The sequence below is a fragment of the Catharus ustulatus genome, chromosome 8 (assembly GCF_009819885.2).
Source record: "Catharus ustulatus isolate bCatUst1 chromosome 8, bCatUst1.pri.v2, whole genome shotgun sequence".
NCBI lineage: Eukaryota > Metazoa > Chordata > Aves > Passeriformes > Turdidae > Catharus > Catharus ustulatus.
Genome location: NC_046228.1, coordinates 20,839,764 through 20,863,067, shown reverse-complemented (window position 1 = coordinate 20,863,067; position 23,304 = coordinate 20,839,764). Strand labels below are relative to the sequence as shown.

The 23,304-nt window shown below is 38.8% G+C and overlaps 1 protein-coding gene across 6 annotated transcripts in view; it reads left to right on the top strand.

The window, feature by feature from the left end:
* Window positions 1-23,304, top strand: part of NDST2 (N-deacetylase and N-sulfotransferase 2) — a 127,902-nt gene that overhangs the window by 16,622 nt on the left and 87,976 nt on the right. For all 6 annotated transcript variants that reach the window (XM_033066580.2, XM_033066574.2, XM_033066578.2 and 3 more), the window contains exon 2: window positions 10,639-10,715. The gene's annotated coding sequence lies outside the window, so the exon portion shown is untranslated. The remainder of the gene's footprint in view (window positions 1-10,638; window positions 10,716-23,304) is intronic.

The window sequence follows — 23,304 nt, the reverse complement described above, 5'->3', positions numbered from 1 at the left end:
TACCTTTGAAGATGGATAGCAAGGTATTTAAGCTATTTCAGGGACACCATTAATTGCAAGAGATGAATTAATGGCTGTGTGAGGCTTTTTAACAGGGGGAAAGGTCACATAGTTCCTGTCCAGGTTTTCAGATGATGGGGAGGAAACCAGTCAGCACACTGATAAGGTTTGGCTTTTGCTGCTCTAAGTAGTTCTGGCCAGATCAGGACAGAATATCCAGTTCATGACAGTGAAAAGTATAAGAAAATGCTTTACTCAGCTGTTCTAACTGTTTGTGGTGGATGAAGAGATGGAATTACTGTATTGGCATTTCAAGTGGGTTGTTCATTGTATTTCTTTCTTTCTGTCAATTAGTTGAGTAATCTCAATTTTTATGTATTGTTTGGCTGATTTTTGTATGTGCTACTTCCAATTTCTGTAAAATGGCAGCATGAGGACGCCAGCTGCTTCAAACTTGACATTCTGCAGGTAGGAATCATATATAAATGCAAGTTGAAAAGAACAGCACTCCAGTGAATGGCTAATTCATACAGTTGTTCCAACCATCAAGGGAGGCATGAATCTTTCTTGGTATACCACTGCTGTGCTGTCGTGCTGAGAAAGCTTTGTATTCATCATGATTCCTTGTGATAATGGTATTGCTGTCCTGTTGTTCCTAGGCCTGGGTGTTGAGCTGTGAGGAAGGTGCTCTGAGCTCTGCCCTTCGAGCCTTAGTGCAGGGGCACATAAAGGGTAATTCTGCTGCTGAGAACAGGCAGAGAATGTGCAGTGCATGCATTGTCAGTGTCTTTCATACTGATTGCAGCATCTTTATGAATTACTGTGATTGCAGAGACATTTCTATTTGTGAAATTGTTTCTCTATAAAAAAGATCTTGTAAAGGGGATTTTGAGGATTTTTTTGTTTGAAGTAGGGCTTAGTTAGAGATACCTTGCTGTCATCAGGAAGGGAAACTGTCAATGATACTGGAAAGTAACAAATTCAGTTCTGGCCAAAGGAAATATATTTCACTCAGTACACACATTAGTGTGGAATGTATTGCTACAGTACATCACTGAGGTTAAAAATGTGTAGGGTCAAAAGTAATCTGATATTTATGTATCAGTTATATAGACAAACCCTGCAAATAAAAACAAAGTTTTAAGGTCTTCTGGACAGCTTCCTTGACTCAAGGTATCCATCAGTGTAAACAGTAATAAGATGGACTATTTTTCCTTATTCCTGTTTTGCAAATTTGCCTTCAAGGCTTTCTTCTGCTAGTCTTTGAAATATCTGGAGCTGGGCAGTACAGATTATAGGAAATGATGTGAATGAGTTTTAGGCCAAATTCAGAATGAGTTTCTTATGTCCTGTACTTTTGAAGTGTTTTAAATAGCTATGATTCTTGTCAGGTCACAAAGCAATTGCAAATATCCCATTAAAAACAAGGTGTTACATTCACGTCATTATACTTGTGATAAAATATTTGGTAGAAATACATTCTGCATTGCAGATTAACAGTAAAAATAAATGCAGAGTTTTGATAGGATTGAGGAAAAATGTGGTTCAAGGTGGAACAGTTTCCCCCCTTTTTTTGTGATATGCTCAAGAACTGTAACAGGGAGTAGACCTAGTTGTTATTTGGATGGATCAGGCAATAGCACATCTTCATCTTGTTCTCCCACCATGTTCAATTTGAACCAAATCCAGTGTTTGCTCATTTTGGACAGAACTGTGTGTGCTGTTGTGTTTGTCTAAACCTTTGTCCTTGTTGAGAAACTGAGGAGGTTACAGGCCTGTGCCAGTGCTCAACCCTTGCTCCACAGGAGTGTGACTTGTGAGTGAGCAGTTTCTGTGCTGGTCACAAACACAAAAGGGTTTCCAAAGCAGTTGCTACCTCTTCTAAATGTTTAGGCTTCTCTTTGGTTTGGTTTTGTTTTGGTTTGGTTTTTTGTTTGGTTGGTTTTTTGTTGTTTTTTTGGGGGGTGTGAAAAGGTAATATTCAGATCCTTACTGTTTTATTAGTCACAGTTTTTAAAAAATTCATTTGCTTCATGTATTTGGAAACTGCAGTTTATGAAGAGAAGGTCACAAATGTAGTTGAAGGTCAAATTACTGATACTGTATATGGGAGTTGTTTGCTATCCATTCAGCCATCAAGTGCCAGTAAATTAATGACACCAGAGTACCACTGCTATAGCATGTTATCTTTTGGCTATGTGAAAACAGGAAGACTTGTCAGCAATAGAAAATCTGAAAAGTTGTTTAAAACAATACAGGCATTATAATTTGGGGCATATTTTTGCATTTTTATGTCTGGCTTATGCTTTTCCACCTATATGCTGGTGTTTCTTGCCTTGAGCTCTGTGCCCTTTTTTATTGTGGTATCAGATACTGGACTCAGACAGGCATGAGTGACCTGATGTGCTATCACAGTTTATAAATAGCCCTAGAAAATTAGGGTGTACTTCCAGTTAGGGCTGAGCTCTGTATGTTGGAATTGCAGTGGTGGATCAGGAGTGGCAAGGGAAGGGGTGCTCCCAGAACCTGAGCTGTGTTGGGAGGGCATCATGGTCTCAGGGTTGGAATAGTAGATAAGGGAAGGGGAAGGTATAAAGTGGGATGAGTGCATTTAAACTGGTTTTTAATGTATAACAAGATTTTTGTATACAGAATGCAGGAAGTACAAAGTGCAGAGAGGGAAAAGAAAAGACTTTTCATAGAAGGGTCCAAACAGAATACATTTAGATGCCAAAGGCACCTTTGTGTAATAGCTGTTACTTAAGAATGACGTTTTTTATTATAATCCAGTGAAGAGAAACTAATGCTATTGAAAAATTACTATTTTGTATAGATATGTGATATTTTTATGTCTCTCCTCTTTTAGCATATGGTCATTCTGCACAGTGCTTTATTGCCATCTGTATGTCTTCTTCTCCCACTATTTTCCTTCATATCCTGTTTTTCCTTCTCAGTGCTGAAATCAAAACGTATACTTTTTTTTTGTATCTTGGAGAATAAATTTGTGGTTGGAATTGTTTTCACCAAAGCTGAAATTCTTTCTGCTTTCCTGCAATTTCTTGGATACTAAAGTTGAAAGGGTGTTGGCCATGTATTAGTGCATATGTGGCTGGAAAGGATATGTGGAAGTGAAAGTCAAAAGCTGGTATTTTCTTTCCTTCTGTTTTTTAAGACAGAAACTAAATACAGTGAATGTTAAACAGATGGCTATGTTGTCGCATAATAAATATTTGAAGAAAATTAAATTATGTCCTGACTGTTCACTGACAGTTCCAGCCCCCATAGTAACAGCAGTAATAATAATAATAATAGGAGGATTTACAGTGTATTTATTTTTTAATTCTCAAAGTGAACTACCTAACCAGGTCATTTAAGGAGATATTTTGTAATGTGGGAAAGATAAGTGATACACTTGAGGTCATCCAGCATGTCAGAGTCTCTTGAAAGAGCATGCAGGGTCCCCTTGACTTCCAGACAGTATGTTTCCATTTCAAACCATGCTGACTTGCAAATACTTACTCCAGTACTTCCTACAGAATTTTGGGCTTTGATGTGGTTTATTTTCCTTAATTCCAACATAATTTTTCATAAATGTTAAGTTGCATAAAAACCCCTGCACTGCAGGTCGTCCTGTGAAGAGATGGTGGTGGATGCCAGAGACATGATGAAGACTTAGCTGAAATGAGGGGTTTTATTTATACAGCTGAGTTTCATCTTGTGATATTAATAGCATACAGGCATTTCTTTTGGAGAGAGGGGATGGATACTGTATTTAGCAGAGGTTGGTGTGCTACTCTTTCTGCCATGAACCAGAAAATCCCATTGCCTTTAACTGTTTGCATGCATTACCAATCTTTACTGGGAGGGGTCTTCTGTAAATCATTCTGATGTTGCAAGTCTGAAAGCTCTGTAAGATGAGGACAAGAACTGTAATATTTTACTTAAAGGTGAGAAGGCTGCACAGCAGATCAGGTTCATAGCAGCAACAAAGTTCATCTGGCTCATGATTCTACTCCTTTTCTCAGGATTCAGCAGATGTGCTGAAGAGCAGGCTGAGGAGTTTATGAATTGTCTCAATTACCCATTTCCTGCTAACTTTTCTTGATACTTTTCCATCCTCTGCATGTAATTATATCACATAATAGGAGTGGAACTGGTGCTTATTGCATAATAATTTGCATGATAGGAGTAGTTTGCTGCTATATTGCAACAGAGCATATAATCTGGGGGTGAGTGGGATGGGTTTTGGGTTTGGGAGCAGGTTTTTTCCAGTTGGTGGGGAAACAAGGCCTGGAATTCTTCACTGCCTCTGTAAAAAATTTGTCATCTGCCCCAGCTTAAAGATATATTAATAGTATCGTGATCTCTTACATGCATGGTTGGTCCTGTTGCCTGGATACAAACATAAAGTGATTAGAAAGATATCATTAATATGAAGTGAACAAAATAGGTCATAAAAGTACCCAGTTATGTTTTTCCTATGTGCCCTCCATGGATATTGCTGCTTGACTCTTGCTTGCTGCAGATTGTGCTTTGCTGTAATGCTGCATTAAGCTTTTCACGAAGCTGTAAGTGTAACCTGTGATATTTTCTGCCAGCTCTTTCTCTGTGGTTTCTTCCCTGTTCTTTGAAATATACCCTTATCAGTTTTTCTCACATCATTTGTACCCTTCTGTGGTCTGTTACTTTTGTGTGTCTGATCAAATGCTGTTGTGTCTCCTGAACTTTTTTCAGTATATAATTGTATTTTTAGTTTCTGCATACTGCATTACTCTTCTTCGTAAATATATGCACTGTGCCACATAAAGGAGTGTTAAAAATGCTACAAAAGACTCTTGTTTTTTAACATCTCCCGAGGGTCTTGTGATGGATTTGTTAGGGCTCTGGGGAGATGTCCCTTTCTAACCTAGCTTCTGGTTTAGCTCTTTGCTTTTCCATCGTTTCCTGCAGCATTTCCGATTTTCTTTGTAAAAACATGCACTCACTTCTGATACCACTCTTAGCTGTTTTTGTGTGCTTTTTCTCAAGTGTAGATGAAAATTTCTGTGGCTAGCTTGTTTTTTTTTTTTTTTTTTCAGTTACTCCTTTAAATCTTGAAGTCTGTACTTAAGGTGTGATTTTTTTATCTTTCCATCTGTTCTAGTGTAGCACTACATCACACTGTAGTTTTAAGAGTGAAGAAACTAAAGCAATTTTTTTAGTTCTTCTGATTTAACAACAAGCTGCTGGAGGTGGGCTGCAGTGACAGAGTTCCTAGTTTCCTTCGGTTGTGAAATGAGCTGTTTGTGTGGGCATTTGGTATGAACTGGCATGAACTTAGGAGAAGAAGAATCAAAATAGTGATATTGGCTTCCTAAATGCAGGATGGTAAAGAAAGAAAATATTTCCTGCTTTCTTTTGGAGAATTGTTGCATGTTGTTCAAGCACCACCGTTGCTGTGAGTGAGCATTAGGTGCAGGCATCATACGTGCGTATTTGGTGATAAGGGAAAGGACAAAAGGATTGGTTTGTGGTTAATGAGCTGTAACTGCTGTTAGAAAATTGGATCTAGGCCTCCTGTTCTGCTTTTCATGTGAACTTTTGTAGCTCGCTTCCTTGCTGTCTCAGTTCTGTTTGTGTAAAATTTGGATAATACTTCTGTTCTACTTGTTTGCTGTATCCATTTCTTTTGAAAAGGATGTGCTACAACATCTGTCTTTTGTTAGGCATGAGAAATCTGATTACATATAGATACTGTTAGACTCCTAGAATGGTTTTGGTTGGAATAGATCTTATCTAGTTACAAACTCTCCTGCTGTGACCAGGGACACTTTTCCCCCAGCCCAGGTTCCTCAATGCCAATCCAACCTGGCTCGAACACTTCAGGATAGGGCATCTGCAGCTTCTCTGGATGATGTGTTACTCTACCCCACCAACCTCAGAGCAAAGAATTTCTTTCTAAATGAAACCTGCCCTCTTTGAGTTTAAAGCCATTTCTCCAAGTCCTATTATTACATGCCCTTGTAAAAAGGGCAGCTCTGTGTTTGGGTAGATACATACTATGCAACAATCCTAACCTTGGCTGAAGCCTTTTGGTGTGTGCTGTAATGGAAATAGAAGTGAGAATACAGTGGAAACAAATGATACGATGTTTTCTCAATAATTTAGTCACAAAATACTGTTTCCTGTTTTTTACAGTAGATGACATTTTTAAGTGTGATTTTAAGTGATGGCTTTCAGATGGCATATATCCATGCACAAATACATTAAAGAAAGATAGCTGTCATTTCATTACTTTGTTTGTTTGATACCATTATTTTTTTTATTTTAACAGCCAGTCTCCTTTCTGGCTTACTTTGAGACATAGAATACACTGATGAGAAATAGAAAAGAAGAAGAGAATGCTGTATCCAATCATAGAAGTGACATGTGTAAAACAGAGTGCTGTTCTTAGTATCTAATCAGCTGTTTGGAGGAAGTGACAGAATCTTTATATTTTGTATTATGGAAAATTGATCAATGGAAGAAACCGACCTGGATTGCTCCAGTCTGAACTCAGATCATGTAGGACTGTTGTAGTCTTTCTCTCTACTGTGTTCTGAACAATGGACTGCTGCAGATATTTTTGCACATTGTATTTGAGGAAAGATGAGGACCAACTGAAAGTAGCTCAGGAGAAAGTAATAGCAAAGGAAACATTACCTACCAGGAGAGAATGGAACTGTCAAGATTATTCAGGCTGGAGAAGATACAATAATTTAAAAATTTTTAAGTGTGCTGCAAAGAGGGAAAAAAAATTCTCTTCTGTGTTCACACAGCCCAGTGTAAATTGTATAATTAGAATTCAGGAAAAGCTGTCCAACAGTGCAAGCAGTTGAGCAGTAGACTGGATTGCCTAGAAACCAGGCATACTCTGTCCTGGAGGATACTAGCAGAGGTAACAGGCTAATATGTTGGAAATGCTTTAAGGGTCACTGATTCCCAAGCCTGTTGCCTATGTTTTCAAGAGTACTGAAATTGTTTCTGTATAGTTTCCTTTCAATTTTAGGTGTATTCTTTGACCTGATAATTTTCATTGAATTTTCTTGAGGATTTTTCTTTCTGCTAAATATTGCTTCAATCAAGCTGGACTTAAATACCTTAAAGGTGAAGGTATAGGTTTAGAAAGTGTATGCTAGAAAATGCTAATATATATAATGGTTTTGATTTTTTCCTAAACATCTTGTTTACTTTTTTTACAGTGCTGATCACATGACTGTTTTCACTGACCAACAACATAAATTCTTACAGAGTAATGACAGGAAATTCGTAGCTCATAACTCAAGACCTCTCTTTCTGGTTTTTATTTCTTCCTCATTTTGTGTGTTTCTATGGTCCCAGGCTGCCCAAGAGTTCTCTCTGTTAGAGTTTCCTTAAATAATACCCATTATTCTGTGTATTTAACCACCTCACTCAAACTTGTGTCCAGATGAAATTTTTATTTCGGTTTTTGCTTTCTTTTGCAATTATGTAATAACAACCTGAAAAAAATAGGTGCTGGTCTTTGAGAACTCTACAAGTGCCCTTCTTCCACGCTCAAAACTGATCAGTGATTCTTGCTTCATTTCTTTTTGCCAGTTTCCCCCTTGTGACAGTACTTTGTTCTTCTTGCCTGCACAGTGACTTGAGTAGCCCTTTGTGAAGGACTCAACCAAATCTTTTGAGAAAGTTCCAATAAACAATGTGTTCTTGTATTCCTTTACTCCATCAAGTTTTTTTCTAATCCTTGAAAGAATTCAGCTCCTTAACAGATCTACCTTGTGTTCAATTCATCTTGTCCCCTCAGCTATGCAGAAATCTTCAGTGTTTGTTAACATGACCTTAAGGATTCTCCTTCTGTTTGTCTGTGACAAGTCTTTGGGTTTTTGCAGACTTTCCAGTTACAGGATTTCAAGCTTACTTTCTGATTCTAAGGTGATGCTTACAAGTGGGAATTCAGTACAGGACCCGACTGGTGTTTGCCGTGGTGTAAGTTCTCGCACATCCCACTCTTCTGTCCCTGCACAATCTGTGCACAGTGCCATTACAAGTATTTGTGCAGATGCACCGTGCACTGAATCTAAAATAGAAAAATAGCCTGGCTCAGTGCAGGGCAGTGATGGCACGACAAAGGCAATAATTTAGCTGGTTAATGTGTGGAGAAGGGAAGAGAAGGGATACAGCTGCTGCCCTCTAACAGCACCACTGCCCTAAGTGTGTGCTTAAGAGCACACACACGACTGCTGAAGAGACATCAGATTGTGTGTTTTGGTCTTTTGCATTAGATAATTCAGACTGAGAGTAGGAAATTCTCAACAGGAAGTCATTGAAATGTTAACGTATTAGTGATGAAAAATACTCTATTTAGCCATGTGGAGTCTTTGTATTGTTGTATTTCACAAAAAAATGTGTGGTTTTACACCTTTATTAGAGGCTGGGGTCTTTCTAAACTTGTAAGATGTTGAATGTTGGAAGTGAATTAACTGTAAAGACTATCAGAAGAACTAGAGATAATAGAGCTAATGAGAGAATATCAAAATTAAATACTTCCCACTTGTGGGGAGGCACTGGGGAGAATTCAGTTAAAAAGGTTTAACCAGAAATGTATCTCTGTGTGCTCCAGAGGAGTGAAACTGGAAAAAACACTAGTGTTTTCCAGCACCAGAAACATTGGGAGGGAATAGCAGCACAGCAGATAAATCAGTTTACAGCTGTGTCCTGGCAGCAAGAGGTAAATTAATATGGTTTTGAGTTATAAAGAGAAGTCCCTTCTTGAACAACTGTTAGAATTAACTTGCAAGTTGTACTAGGCCCAAACTTCTTGGTTATATATGTATAAATGAACTGAAGAGATTGGAGGGACCAGTGGCAAAGGAGTACAGACCAAGGGACCCACAAGCACACATGCCTTCTTGGGCTATGTGATAACCAGAAGTGTAGCTGAGAGATGTGATAAGAGTCTACAAATATTTGAAAGGCTCATACTTGAAAGATAGAAACTAATTAAATAGTACAGTGAGAAGGGGCATAACTAGAAACAAGGGAATGAGGTTATAAAATATATTAAAGTATGGAATAGTCTGCCCAAAGGAAAGACTGGAAGAACAAATATATAAAAAACAAATATATAATACAGAAGACTAGTAGAAATACTCAGGAAATAGTTTCACATCAAAGAGTCAGTTTTCTAATGAAAATAGATTAAATAATTTGGAAATCTCTGTACCCGTTTAATTTATGTTTGCTTTTGAGGTATTAGGGAAAGTTGGCAGCCTCTCTTAACTCTTTAATATTGCCTCCCTAATGCTTCCTGCTGATTCAAATCTACATTATTGCATACCAATCTTAGATACTGCCTTTCTTCAGAAAAAAAGTGTTTTAAAAAGGAACAGTTGGGCTAACAGTATGAAAAGGTATGAGGGGAGAAGAAAGGTGAGTAAGTTTCAGGAAAGATTTTTCAAGAATGGTATATGGCTACATTCTGCTTAAAAGCTGTAGCTGCAGATAAGTGGAAGCAAACTCATACCAGATATAGAGGTCTAGTTGCACTGGTTTGTTCCTGTTTGCATCTAGTGGGGAAGGTTCAGGGAGCTCCCAAACTGTGGATTACTACTTGTGGTACATGTGTGGCTAGCCTGCACATGATGGGATGTTGTGAACAAGATTGAAACCTGTGTTCAGGTTCACTACTCCCCTCAGTAACTTCTGCGGAGAGGTGCCAGGTGCCTACTGGGCTCTGGTGTGGTGGAGATGGACAATGAGGAGTCATCACATGGAGCCTCTGCCCCAGACCCCAACTTGGAGCAGAAAGGACTTGCCTGTGCTTGGCATTTCCTTTGTGATTCCTGTAGGCTGGAAGGCAGCCCTGGAACTAATTTGAGGAGATGATTTAAAGAATTTTGAAAGTGTCTGGGAGATATCTCTTTGCAAAACAAAATCCCCTGAATCTTCATTTTCAAGCACAACTATGAGACAGCAATTTATATTGCTGCATTTAATTTCTATACATGGTCTCTACCTATCCCAAAGATCAGCTGTTGGTCAGAGCATGGTGCTGATAATACCAAGGCTGAGGTTTTGATCCCTATACAGACCATTCACTTAAGAGTTGGACTCGACCATCCTTGTGGGTCTCTTCCAACTCACAATATTCTGGGATTCTGCTGTTACGCAGTCTGCACAAGAATTTCAGTTGCTGTTGGAGCTCTGGCCTTGAGGACTTCCTATGGGGGCATGTTTTGACTTCCTCATTACAAAGAAATGTGTTTATGTGAAATTTAAAGCCAAGTTCTCTGGCAGTTATACTCAGGAAAGTTAGAACTCTCTTGCCTGGTGGACTGTCAACTCTTAAAACAAACCAAGGGGTTTTTAGCATATTCTTTCTCCTTCTGCTTTTTCTTCTATTTACTTGGGGATTGGTTTCAGTGATTGAGAAATACTGCATTTGCTTTGATTTGACATCTTTTTGGGAGATACAATAGTGTGTGCACTGTGTTGTTGAATATTTTCTGTTTGGAACAAACCAGTTGGTTGCACAACCTGTGTTCAGCACTCCTCATTATGTGTATAAAATAAAGTACTCTTTGATCTTTCTTTCCTGTGTATCTCTAATCTAGACGCATTCTGGTTTTTTTTCCCCAGCTGGAGGGCGTGCTCGGGAGCCAGGGATTGTTGACTTTGCTCTGTGTTGGCTTCTGAACAAAGGCACTGCTGAAAAGGTGAGTGCTTAACTTCCATCCTCTTTGATGCAGGTTTATGTTCAGAGGAACTGATAAATTCAGGCTTGCCAAACCTGTCACCTTAAACTATATCTAGGTTTGCAATGAAGAAAGTCTAAATCTACCAGCTCATAGAATTGTAAGCGTCAGTCATCAAAATGCTGAGAGTGTAAATTGGTTTAGTGTAAATTGCGTGGCATTCTGCAGTGCTGGAGACCAGAGAAGCTGAACGGTAGCAATGTTTCATCTCTTGAACAGATCTGAACTTGGAGCTAGAGAAATCTCTGAGACCCTGAAAATGAATGATAAAAATACAATACCCAGCCTGTAATCTACCCAGGAAGGGATGGCTGAGGGCCATGCATGACTGCATGTTTCCTACATAGTTGTGTGCATTTCTCATAAAATTCTGTTTGCCACATCAACTGTTTTCTGAAGGTAGCTGAGGTACCTGAGCATTAACTGAATGGGCTTTTGTCAAATCTACAAGACCGTTCATAAGATGGGGAATAAATGTAATGGCATTGCTCTGCTGTGAGTACTTAGCAGGAGTTTTTCAAAACCTTCCCCTTCAGTCAGTGAAGTAACTGAGTGTACCACTGTAAAAGTGCAGTGACTAAGGGGAATGTCAAACTTAGTGTATAGGAAATAAACAAAACTTGGTTTATAGAAAGTTATTAGTACTCTAAAGAAGGGTAGATGAAAGTAAATATGTGGTATTATAATGCCAAAGTCGTCTGTTTTCCATGGAGATTGCTTTAATCATCAACCTGCTAGATTTCAGGCTGTATCTTTGAAACTGTGAAAGGCAAGGCAAGATTCTCCTCCTCATTTTGTGCATAGATAAATTTGTCTGATCTTGTTCTGTGATGCTTTTGCTCTGATTTCAATGAGAAGAACTTGTCTGACCAAGGGCTATTACAGTCTTTTAACTGAAGGACACTCAAGTCAGTAGTCTACTGCATACAGCTCCAGAAGTAGTTCTGTGTGTCAGAAATGTGTCCCTGGCTGACATTAGACACAACAGTATCCATTGAATTTAAAATTCCGTTTGGTTTGGCATGTTTCCTCTATCAGGAAATGATGAGGTGCAGTCATGAGGAATACAATATAAAGAAGGATTAGCAAGCAAGCAAGTAATAAGTTTAATTTAAGAGGTGGCAGGTAGATGTAAGGATCCATCCTGGAAGAAGTTACGGTTATGAAATTGTAATTTTATTAAATAATCATAAAGAATAATTCTCTGTACCTGGGGGGTTTTACAGAATAATCGTTTCTAATAAGGTTGAGTTCAGCAATTACCATGGTACTCTTGAGACTAAGCATTTTTGGTCTTTCTACCATTAGTGGCTAAGTCATGTGAGACTTAGTGATACAACTGAGCTGAGTTGGAAATAACATTGTGGATTTTTTCTTCTAAAGCTTGCTGTTGAAGACAAGGCCCTAAAAGCAAGTAAATCTTATATATTAAAAACTGTAAGGGTAGTTACTGACAAGCCATGTGTTTATGTGCCTGTCCTCTAGAAAACATGTATTCCTTAAAAAGAGGCAAACCTCCCCCCATCCCAGACCTATTTCCCAATGTGATGCTTTTATAAAATATGTAGTCTAAGGTCTGTTCTAAGTCTGCATCAAGTTACTTTTTTCCCTCTTGTCATTTCTCTCGCTCTTCTAAACGAGTTACACTTTGCCCTCTGCCATATCCATGTAACTGGCTGAACTGTAGATGTGCAGTGACCTTGTGCAGCTACAAAAGCAGTATGTAATGCACAAGCCAGGTTTTTTAATCAAACAGCCTGATGAGACCAGAGATACAAGCGTTGCTGGATTCAGCAATGTAGTTTTGGATATCGAAAGAAGCTGATTGCTCATCCCTCCTGTGCAGAGGTATCTGTTTCTTTGTGCTTTGATTCGTGATGCAGGAAGGCTTGAATATCTCTTTTGAACACATAGAATCTGTAGAGGGATCGTTGGAGTCCTTAATTAGCATACTGCATTTTCACTTCCTTTTCCATACCAAGAGAACTGATGATTTGGAAGTGATTTAAGTGCATAGGTTTACTGCAGGAAAACTTTCTAAGATCCCTTCTGAGATGCACCTGAAATTCAGATGCAGGACAAAGTTTTGGACCTCTGTGTTGGAAACACCAGATTGGAACATGGAGTTCTGTTCTGCTGGGAGTTTTGGGCATGTAGGATTGTATTATCAGCAACTGTCTGAAGCAGACCCTTCCTGCTGAGGAAATTTTTTTTAACCAAACATCTCCCTCTCCAGTAAGCAGTAGTATCCTTGTGATTCCTTTCAGATGTGCTGGCTGTTGTGGACTCGAGTGTATGAGGGTGTATATTGCACTGAATTTGGTGTCTCTCCCAAGTTGGCAGGATTGTTCCCAGCTGTCAGTGACTCACAGTAGCCGAGTTGCTGTCTCAGAGTTCAAGTTAATGGAATCTGCAGTTCAGTTTCCCTTGATTTGTTTGGCAGAGATGAAATTTCCCATGAAACTAGCAGGAGGGAGATTCCACAAAGTAGTTGCTTTGAATATGTATTGGGTCTGAAAAATTGCTAAGTGCTGTCCTTACTTCCTCAGCTCTTCCTTGAGAATAACTCCTTGCCAACAGTCATGCTTTCAGGTGTTTCCTTTTGTTTTGTCTAGCTTCTTACACTGTACTGATTGCCAACAATTACCAGTTTCCAGAACTGCATTAAACATCTGATAAATGTATGCCACATGATTGTCATCCTATTCTTTCTCTGAATGATAGCAAACTTCATTTGGATTTAGAGGGCCTGTTTTCTCAGCAGGGCAACTACTTTATTTATGCCAAAAAAAGGGCACAAATATCATCAATGCAATTAATTCACAGAATTATTTTATTTACAGAATGAAAAGTTACATTTTTATCCTTTTTTTGCCACTCTTATGGTAATATGGAAGGATATTTGAAATAACTGGGGTATACCACATGCAACGGGACCTGGTTTTACATGTTGGTTTTGACAATTGTTGTGGTACTGTGTGATTCCTTTAGAGGGGCTGCTGGACTCTGATAGAGCTGTGTTTGCTTATAGGCAGTATTAAGTACTGACTCCTGAACAGCACTGATTCTTCCAGAATCCATAGGAACCTTTGAATTTTGTTTATTTTCTTTGAAGACAGGTGTTAACTGACAGTGATTCTCGGTCACCTTCAAAATAAATAGGTCTTCTGAAGCTTATTTTCCTTCTTACGGGTCTGTTACAGAGTATCGGAATATTGGAAGCAAGTTCAGTCTGAGCACTTGTAGTTGGATTGTACTGCATGTGAACCTTGGGCATGTGTATGAGGTGTATTTTCTAGTTCAGGATGCTGTTAGAAAATGCATGAAAGTCCAAGAAAACAACAGATGTTTGCTGTTCAGTGTTGTAGCTTTTCTATTGTCATTAATGTACTAGAAAGAAGCTCAAAGAACCCAGAGCAACATGATGATATTCAGTTCACTAATCAATAAGCAAAGAAGGGAAGACGTAATAGATACAGTTTTATTTTCTGGTTATACTAAGCAAGAACAGCCCAAGAAGATTGTGTGTATGTATTTCAGACTTCAGGTACATTTTTTAATTAAGCAAGATTGCCTTTTTTCCAGCTCTGTATTTGCTTCCTTTGTCTGCATTTCATAAGCAATAATCCTGTTTTATTCAATGGAATCACAGATAGTGAAACTCCTCTGTTTCTATGAAGTAGAGGTTTGCCATATCAAGTTTATAGGGCATGGTATTTGTAATGAGGTTAAGGACCCTTTTGGGGTACTTTACACCATTAATACAAAGTATTTGTGTTACTGTCTGGTAAAAACAGTTTTTATTTTGGTTACATCCATCATCAGAGGGAAATATTTTTGCTGCCCCAGATTTTTTTTCAGGGCATGTGGAGGGCAAGAGTTTCACATGTTGATTGTTGAAGACTTGTTTGCATGAATGCATGGAGAAAAGGTAAAATCAACTTTTTACAGCTAGGAATCAGTATGTAGTAAACTCAAGTACCAATCATGGTGTAGACTTCTTATTCAGAAAAAAGTTTACCTGAGTTTGCTGTGTCTTTAGCTGTCTGAATACCTGAGGAGTAAAAGCTCCTTCTGTGCATGGCAAGGGCTTTAGTAATGATCTCTCCTGCTGATCTCAGTGGCATATTCAATTCTTCAGCACTCATACAGTACATACAAAAGTTCTTTATGTTTATCACTTGGATTTTTTCACATTGGTGTTGTGGCACTGACTGGTGATTGTTCAGAGTCCTAAGAGCAGTCTTTGCTAAAGCACTTGTTGTTATAATTAATATCAGACTGATTGGAATAACCTATTTATGGTCTTAGAAATGCACTAGAAATTGTGCTTAGAAAGGTGCAATAGATGATAATACTGAAAATATTGTGTAGATACTGTTTGTTGCCTGGACTTCATTATGCAGCATTTTCTAGTCATTTTAAAGCCTAGGAAAGGATGCAAGGGAAGCAGGGGCAGAGAATTACATACACAAATGAGAAGTACCACAATACCCGATGGATATTATTCTAACTTTTTTAAAGTATTGAGTGCCTTAGCACAGGGTATTTAGAGCCCATCAGGCATGAACAACTGATGGAAAAGAGGAAGAAAAGAGCTAGATAGAAAACAGATACAAACTTGCACAATTGTCCAATATTTGAGCAACATAAACTCCAGCTCTGAATTGTCCTCTGTACTATCATAGAGTTTCCAGATTTTGTCAACTAATATAATTAACTGCAGGGAAACTGCATAAAAATTCACTGTTTCTAGAAGAACCTTTTTGTGGAAGGGAATCTCCCACAAAAGACTTACTAAATTTATCTTACTTTATCCTCTGCTGTACCTTTTCACGCAGTTATGTTATAACTTTTATTCTTCCTTCCCTTCTTGATAGTTCAGAATTACAAATCCTTCAGTAATTCCCTCCTTGCAGCTGCTCTCTGAATTTATTCCATCTGACTTGTGCAGTCTAATAGAGGAAGTCTTAGACAAAGCATGTAATCTCATGTTTTGGAAATTAGAACTCAAAAGCATATGTTTCAGATGAGGAAGGGACTATCTCTGTCTCAGCATACCTGAACTACCCTAAGTGGCTTGTCCTGTGTCAAAAAGTAACAAATCTAAAAAATTTCCAACTTGTCATCGAGATAGCCAGTCAAAGCTAGAGCTTTTAAGACAGGAATACTGTAGACTGCTGCATTTACCGAGCCACTTGAGGGGCTCTGAATGTAAGGGACTTCGCTGTATGTGCGTGTAGCATCAAAGGCAGCAAATGTGCAGAAGTCCTTCAGGCAAATCCTAAAGACATCGAGCAGTCTCAGGGTCAGCTGTGCAGCACTAAGTAGTTGGCAAATTGTCTTCCCAACGTGAAATGGCACCTGGAGCTTACTGTTTGCCGTATCATTATTAAGAAAAGCACACATTTATTCTTTTGGCTCCATGACATTTTAAGAACGGTTTACGCCTTTGTGTCTGTTCTGTCTTCTCTTAGTGCTCTATGACTTTTGCATTTGAGCTGTTTTCTTTCTCTTTTTTCTTGAGCTGAAATATTTTATCTTGTCATAGAAAGAGTTCCCTCTTGCTTTTGTTGTCTGTATTGTAACTTAAGTAGCTGAATTTGAGGTAAGGCAGTTGCTTACTTTCTAAGACAGTAGAGGTGAGAAAAGCAGCAATGTGAAGTGGGTAGGTGCATCAGTGTAACATGTGAGAGAATAGTGTGATGATGAAAGGCAATGAGCTTCTAAATAAGCCCAGGGAGAATGTGTGTGTGGTAGAGGGAGATGTCTCAAAAAGCTGTGTTTGTTCTCTTGAGGCTCCCGAGTGCTATAATTGAGTCAGCATGTCAAAGTGAAGTATGTGCTGAGCTTTGGGAGCAGGAAAAAGCTGCGTCTTCTGCACGTACGGGTTTGGATGAGCCCCATTTTACAGCAATAATAAGCACTCTGCTTTTGCACTGCTGAAACTACAACTTAACAGAACAGCTGCCCAGCCAAGCTCTATAACTGATGTTTCTCAAAGAACTGCTTTAAATCTTTGGTTGGGAAGCTGTGAGTAATTGACTTCGCCTTGCTTCTGATACAGATGTGAACAAAGGTGATAAACAGAGGGGAATATGACTGAATGCACTATTGAGATACAGGCAAAACAAACTGAAAGGGTCTTCCTTAATTTATTTCTCAGAGAAACAAAAATCTGTATGTCTTGCCATATTTCTTATGTTGGTGTGATGTTTTGGGGGTATACTGACTTTACTGTCGGATTTTTGTGTTTTAAATGGATGGAAAAGGGTTGATTACAGCCCTTTGTCCTGGTGGTTTGTTGCAGCCTTTGGCTGTGTGACTTCATGCATGATGCTGCACTGGCAGCTCTTTCCTTGGCTGTAGCTCACTGCAGCATTGCTCTAGGAAATCATATGAAATTGAAAGTTCTTTAAAGCCAGTGTTTCCTTGCTAACACACTAATTTTTTCTTGATTGGGTTTTATGTTGAATAATCTACCTTTGGTGCTCTCATATTTTATAAATCATGCATACTGACATATCTGATGTTCTGATTGTTTCCATAGTGACAGCAATGGCAGAAACCTGAAAAAGGAAGGTGACAGCACTGTATTTTTAAGATTAACTGTTTTACAGAGTAATGGTTTGAGGGGGTAGGAATACAGTAGAGTTTTTTCAAGCAGTAACAGGATATATTTTTTCAAGCAGTAGTACTTACTTGGAGGTCAGAGAGATAAAGATTTGATTTGATATTTTGGCGTTCATTTGTGTGGGGAGGCAGTGAGCACAAGGTTAATCTAGAAAATATGAGATGTTTCCAGCAATGTCTCCTTTCTTGCTGCTCCAAAAGATGATAAAATCTTGAAATGCAGAAAACTGAAATGTGCAGATTATCTTCACAGGAAAGATAGAAGTCAATATACCTGTGAGAGAATGTGTTACATATTTTTGTTTCATAATTTCTCCCTTTCAAATTCACAAACTAAGTGCCAGAAGCTTTTAGCATTAAAAATCAGATTCAAAGCCATTAGTGAGAGCTTGAACCTTCTTTTCTCCTCTGGTAAAATCAGTCAATTGTCTTATTTTATTTTCATGTAACAAAGCATTATTCCCTTTCATTACACATCATATTATTTGCATTTGAAAGTAAGATACCTTTAGAGAATATGGGCAATATAGTTTAGAGTCCATGCTGCAACAAAGAGGGGTTTTTTAAAAGCATTTTATAGGAGGCACAAGCTTCCCTAACATTCCCTTTTGTCGTTGGTGTTGATGCTTCTTCCTGTGGTCTGACCATATGAAGCAGTTGCCTGAGATATAAGAGCAGCAGGCATACATTATATCAGCAGAGACAAGTGAGAGGAGATAATATGAGAGATGCTTGTAAATGATGTCCAATATTTTCATTCAGGGGCTAACTTCTTTTTTTGTGAAACATTGGTAAACATTCTGGTTGAGTCACTGTACCTGGAGGTATTTAAGCAGTGTGTAGCTAGGGCACTTAGGGACTGCCAAATTTACTTGATTTGATTTAGGTGTACTAACAGTGCCAGGTTGATGGTTGGACTGCATCTTAAAGGTCTTTTTCCACCAAATGGTTCTGTGGTTCAAAGCATGCTTCTCCTGCCCACCCTATTGCAGTGCCTAGGATCTGTGGTCAGGCTGTGGACCTTGTGCCCAGGCAGTTCTAGAAAGAGCTTAGAATAAGTCAGGCTGTGCTGCTCATCTCCAGGTGGCAGACACATCCTCCAGCCCTGGGGAAATCAAGCAACCTGGTAGTAAGACACAGGTGCTACACTCCAATTTAACACATTGTTAAATTCATATCTTTTATGCCTTCCAGCCAAAATATGGCATCATACTGTAAACTGAATATGTGTTACATCTTATTACACTGGGGAAGAGAAGCCAGCAGCTGGGAGTTTGTGTTGCTTTTTAAGTTGCACAGGTTAGTTGGTTGTCTGTGCCTGAGGCCTCTTAGGTCACATCTGCATTAGTACCTCAGCTGGTTCTTCTATCATTTTGGTGTCTTGGGAGTGGGGTGCATAAAAATGTGTAATTAATGGTTCTTCTTTATATTTATCTGCAGTGTTCTGGTCAGCTTATTGAAAAGTGTTTGATTCTGGTTCTTCATTAACCTGAAGGAAGAAAAAAACTGGGATCACTGTGTATAACAGTGAAGTTATTTAGAAGTCATGGGAGCAGTTAGTTATAGCAGAAAGGCTGAAGAAAATAGTGTCATTATTCTAAATAATGTCCTCTTATTTGCCGAATGACGCAAATTTACATCATTTTTTTCTTAAGAGAAAGGTTCATTTATAGATACTTGAGTTGTTGAAATGCTGATTTAGTGGAAAAAAAGATTGGTTAGTTGGTGTTATCTCTACACCCCCGCTGCTCCCCACCCAAAAAAATCCCCAACCCATTGTTTTTGTATTATTTATGCTGACGGAGTTTTAAGGCGTTGCTTAGTGCTTTGTCTTAAGTAGTGTCCTGTATCCCAAGCATATGTTGGGCATCACTTGTATTTCAGGAGCATTATGAAATGTAGTCAGAAGTAGACATTTAGACATGCCTCTGTCATGTGAAACATATTTAGTTTCTTCTGTAAAACTTAGATGGTTTTAAATTTGCAGCTTCTTCTTGTCCCCATTGGAATGAAGGGGCAGTGTTTTTCTTTTTTGCACTGCTAGTGATAGCAGTTAGTACTGATTCATTGGTGGTGACCCCTCTGCTGCTTGTTAAAAGATAGCTTTATTTGCAGAGGTATCACGGTGAGCGTAATTTGGCTTACTGCATCTTTGCAGCTGTTTTAATCTCACATGAAATAGATGAAATCCAAAAGGAAATTGGGAATGAAAAGAAAAAAAAACCCAAACCAAAACTTACTATTCACATGTAAATGTACCTGTTAAAGCCATAGACCATGTAGATTTAGATTGTATTATATTAATTTCTTGAAGTAGAACTTTCCCTTAAATCATGGGGAAACATCTGCATGGAAGAAGGCATCTCTTATGCTTCTTTTGCTCCTGGTTCCAATTACAGGCAGCTGTCTGATTTATACTCAGTGAAAACTGCTAATTGTGCCCTTGTAAACTCTTTTAATTTAGAGGAAAATGTATTTATTTGCATGAAAATGTTTGCATGTGAAAAACTGGAAGCCGTTCTTGCAGATAGAAAATTTTACAATTCAAAACATATGAGCCTCTAATGCTTTCCTAAAAGCTGTTCCTTCACTGGCTGATAGCTTTTACCTTGCCATGTGTCATTAACATTTACTGCTAGTGCAAGTTCTTGGGTAACAGACTGAGGTGACTTTGTGTGCTGGTTTAGATGGCATTTGCCAAACAAATTGTTAGGAATCTTGCAGTGATTTGCTCTTTGTTTCTTATGAAACATGAAACTCTTGTGATGCAAAGGATTTTGCATTTATTCTTTTTATTTCTGAAGCAGTGGAGAGTTTCTATTTTATGAAAAGTTTTTAAAACGCTGACTAGTAAAAAAAATTAAGCTCAACTTGGTTAACATTTCAATCTTCATCTCTGTTGAATAATGCTGATTCTTTGAAGAGCTTTTTATTAAAGTCTTATTTATTTTATGTTACACTCGAAAATAAGAAACTATTGAGTTAGTATAATTTTACTTATTAGAGAAATACATTTTGATAAAATTGCATGCATGAAGTCCACCTATCTTGTTTGGGGATGGTGTGTCTGCAGTGGGAAATGCCTGGTAATTCAGTGGCACTGTGTGTTCTTTTACTGATGATGCACACACACAGTGTCATCAGGTCAGCTCTGTACACTCTGTCCATACTCATTCCTACCTTGAAATCACTTGTATTGAGAATAGCTCAGAGATATTTCAGCCATGGTTGTCAATTTTAAACCAAGATGTTTTGGCTTTCCCAAGTACTGCTCTCAGAATTTTTGAGGTCTAGATTATTTTTGTGTGCCTCCCACTCATGTTTTTTAGCCTTTTTTTAAATGCCCAGAAACCATTTGAATATATATTTTGGAAAATTCATGTGTAGTATTTTTTATTGTTTTGTCATCTGAATTTTTATCACTGAGTATCTGTCTTTATCTGATTGACTGAGCTTCCCTCAGGGTTAGAAGTGGGAACAGGTAAGAATTTGGTCTCCACCATTTTCTCATGTTAGGTGAGTCAGTCTGGGGCTGGAGTATTTCTCTGGTGTTTTAAAACACCTTTAAAGTCATCTTCTCTGGGAATTGTAAATTGGCTCTGGCTCTGGGAATTTTGAAGTCTTAGCTATGTGGGTCAGTGGATGAATACTTAACTCAAAGTGTGACACATTTGCTAGGGTTTAATGCATCTATTTTCTTTCTTAATGTAGAACAGACTTGCTCATTTCCCTGTTTTAATGTGGTACTTCAGGGAATAGCTGTAGAAAGCATTCTACTGCTAAGCCATAGCACCTGGGGTGCCTTGGGAAGAGAATTGCCAGCAGGTTGGGGGAGGTGATCCTGCCCCTCTTCTCAGCCCTAGTGAAGCCACATCTGGACTGCTGTGCCCATTTCTGGGCTCCCCAGGACACAGGAGACATGGAGCTCCTGGAGCAGGCCCAGCAGAGGGTGAGTGACAAGGAGGATAAGGGGACTGGAGCATCTCTCTTGTGAGGAAATGCTGAGGGAGCTGAGCCTTATTCAGCCTCAAGAGGAGATCAGTGAGAGGATTTACAGATCTGTGTGTGTAAATATCTGAAAGGATGGATCCAGGCTTTTCTAGTAATGCAAGTTAATTGATGTGAAGCAGTGAGCAGAAATGCGCAGGAAATTCCACCTGAACATGAGGAAGAATTTCTTTACTGTGCAGGTTATTACACACTGGAACAGATTGCTCAGAGAGGCTGTGGAGTGTCCCTCAGTGATGTTCCAGAACCATCTGGAATGCAATCCTGTGCAATGTGTTCTAGAATGACCCTGCTTGTGCAGGTAAATAGGACCAGGTGACCTACTGTTGTTCCTTCCCAACTTTACCCATTCTCTGTTACAGTGAAGTCCCATCACACGTTAATTTCGTGGTAGGCATGGCAAAGTTTTCAGAGCAGGCATCTACTTGAAGAAGGTGACCTTATTTGTGGGCTCAGAGCTGTGGCAGCAGCAGATCTGTTTGTAACCTGGGCGGGTGCAGTTCAGGATGCTGTGATGTGCCACTGCCAATGCTGTCCCACTGAGGCTCACCACTGGTTCACTTCTCTGTAAGGTTGCTGTCAGTTGAGATGGCAGCTTTTGTAATGCAGGAGTTGTGTGGAGACCACCAAACTTGATCAGAACTCGTCAGTTTTGTTCTCAGCCAGCCTGAAGCTATTGATGCATTTCAGCTTTTTATTATTGCCTGGCAGGCACACATGGTGGGCAGTCCTTTGAATCTTGGCTGTACTGTACTGTTTATTATTCTGTTTTGGAAGTTGGATAAGGCCTTGATTCTGTGTGGGCATGCTTCACCCTTCACTTCAGTACTTCTTGGTAGGGTGCCTTTTGAGATACTAGTTTTAGCCAATTCATAGTAGATTTTGTTTCCAAAATGTGTATCTCTGTGTATGCCATTGGTGAGACACATTAACATTTCCCTTCTGGTGGCTGAAAGGGAACACACAGTGGGCACTGTGGTTGGTATGACTCTATGCTCTTGGACTGGTTTTTGTCACATTTCTGAATATTGGTAACAATGTCAGTGTCTCCTTTCTTGCCTGAAGCATGCTGCTAGAACAGATTTGGGAAAGCTCTTCATTTCTAAGGGTATAGTTTTTGAATAATAGGAAGACAAGTGGATAATGATAATAGATGGCAACTCTTTGAAGTACATTAGAATCAACTTCAGAGAGAAAAAAAATCCCTTCCCTGAGCTCCAGATAAACAACAATGCTTTCAAACCTTCAAGAGGATCAAGGTGAAATGCAGTGAACAGCAAGTGCAGGGATGATGATTCCGCTTTTATGGCAATTGGCAAAAATACTTTATTTCCTTTTTGTGCTCCTGTAACAAAGCAAAATAACAAAGTACTCAGAGACTGTTCTATGAAAAGAACACAAAAAGCTTTCTGTGTTAAATACCCTCATCTTAACAGATGTGGGTAGAATATATTTTAAATGGGCTGGAAATATCTCCTTGGAATTCTGAAATATCTTAAAAATTAGCTGAAAAGAACTGAATTCATCTGATCATGGAGGTGCATTTAACAGCATTTATTTGCTTATGTAGAGTTGTAGGAGGCTGACATCTTCCAACTGAGGTGTGTGTCACTCCCACTTTAGTTGGCTTAAGCTGGGAAAGAGAGAACAGAGCAGTCTCATTTCTCATTTTCTTGTTGAAGTCTTCAGGAAAAAATGGAAAATAGTCCAAGGCATGGACCTCTGAAGTACTATTCAAAAGATGAATATATCCTCCTTTGCCTAAGGAAAAGACTACCTCACTAAGGTAAGTTGGAGAACAAGTAGAAGGTGACTGTTCCTGTTGAGGTTCTGTTTTCAGTTTTTCCAAGAGTTGGTCTTGGAAGACAAAGGAGAAAATGAAACAATTTTTTTCAGAGAAGTAAAGTGA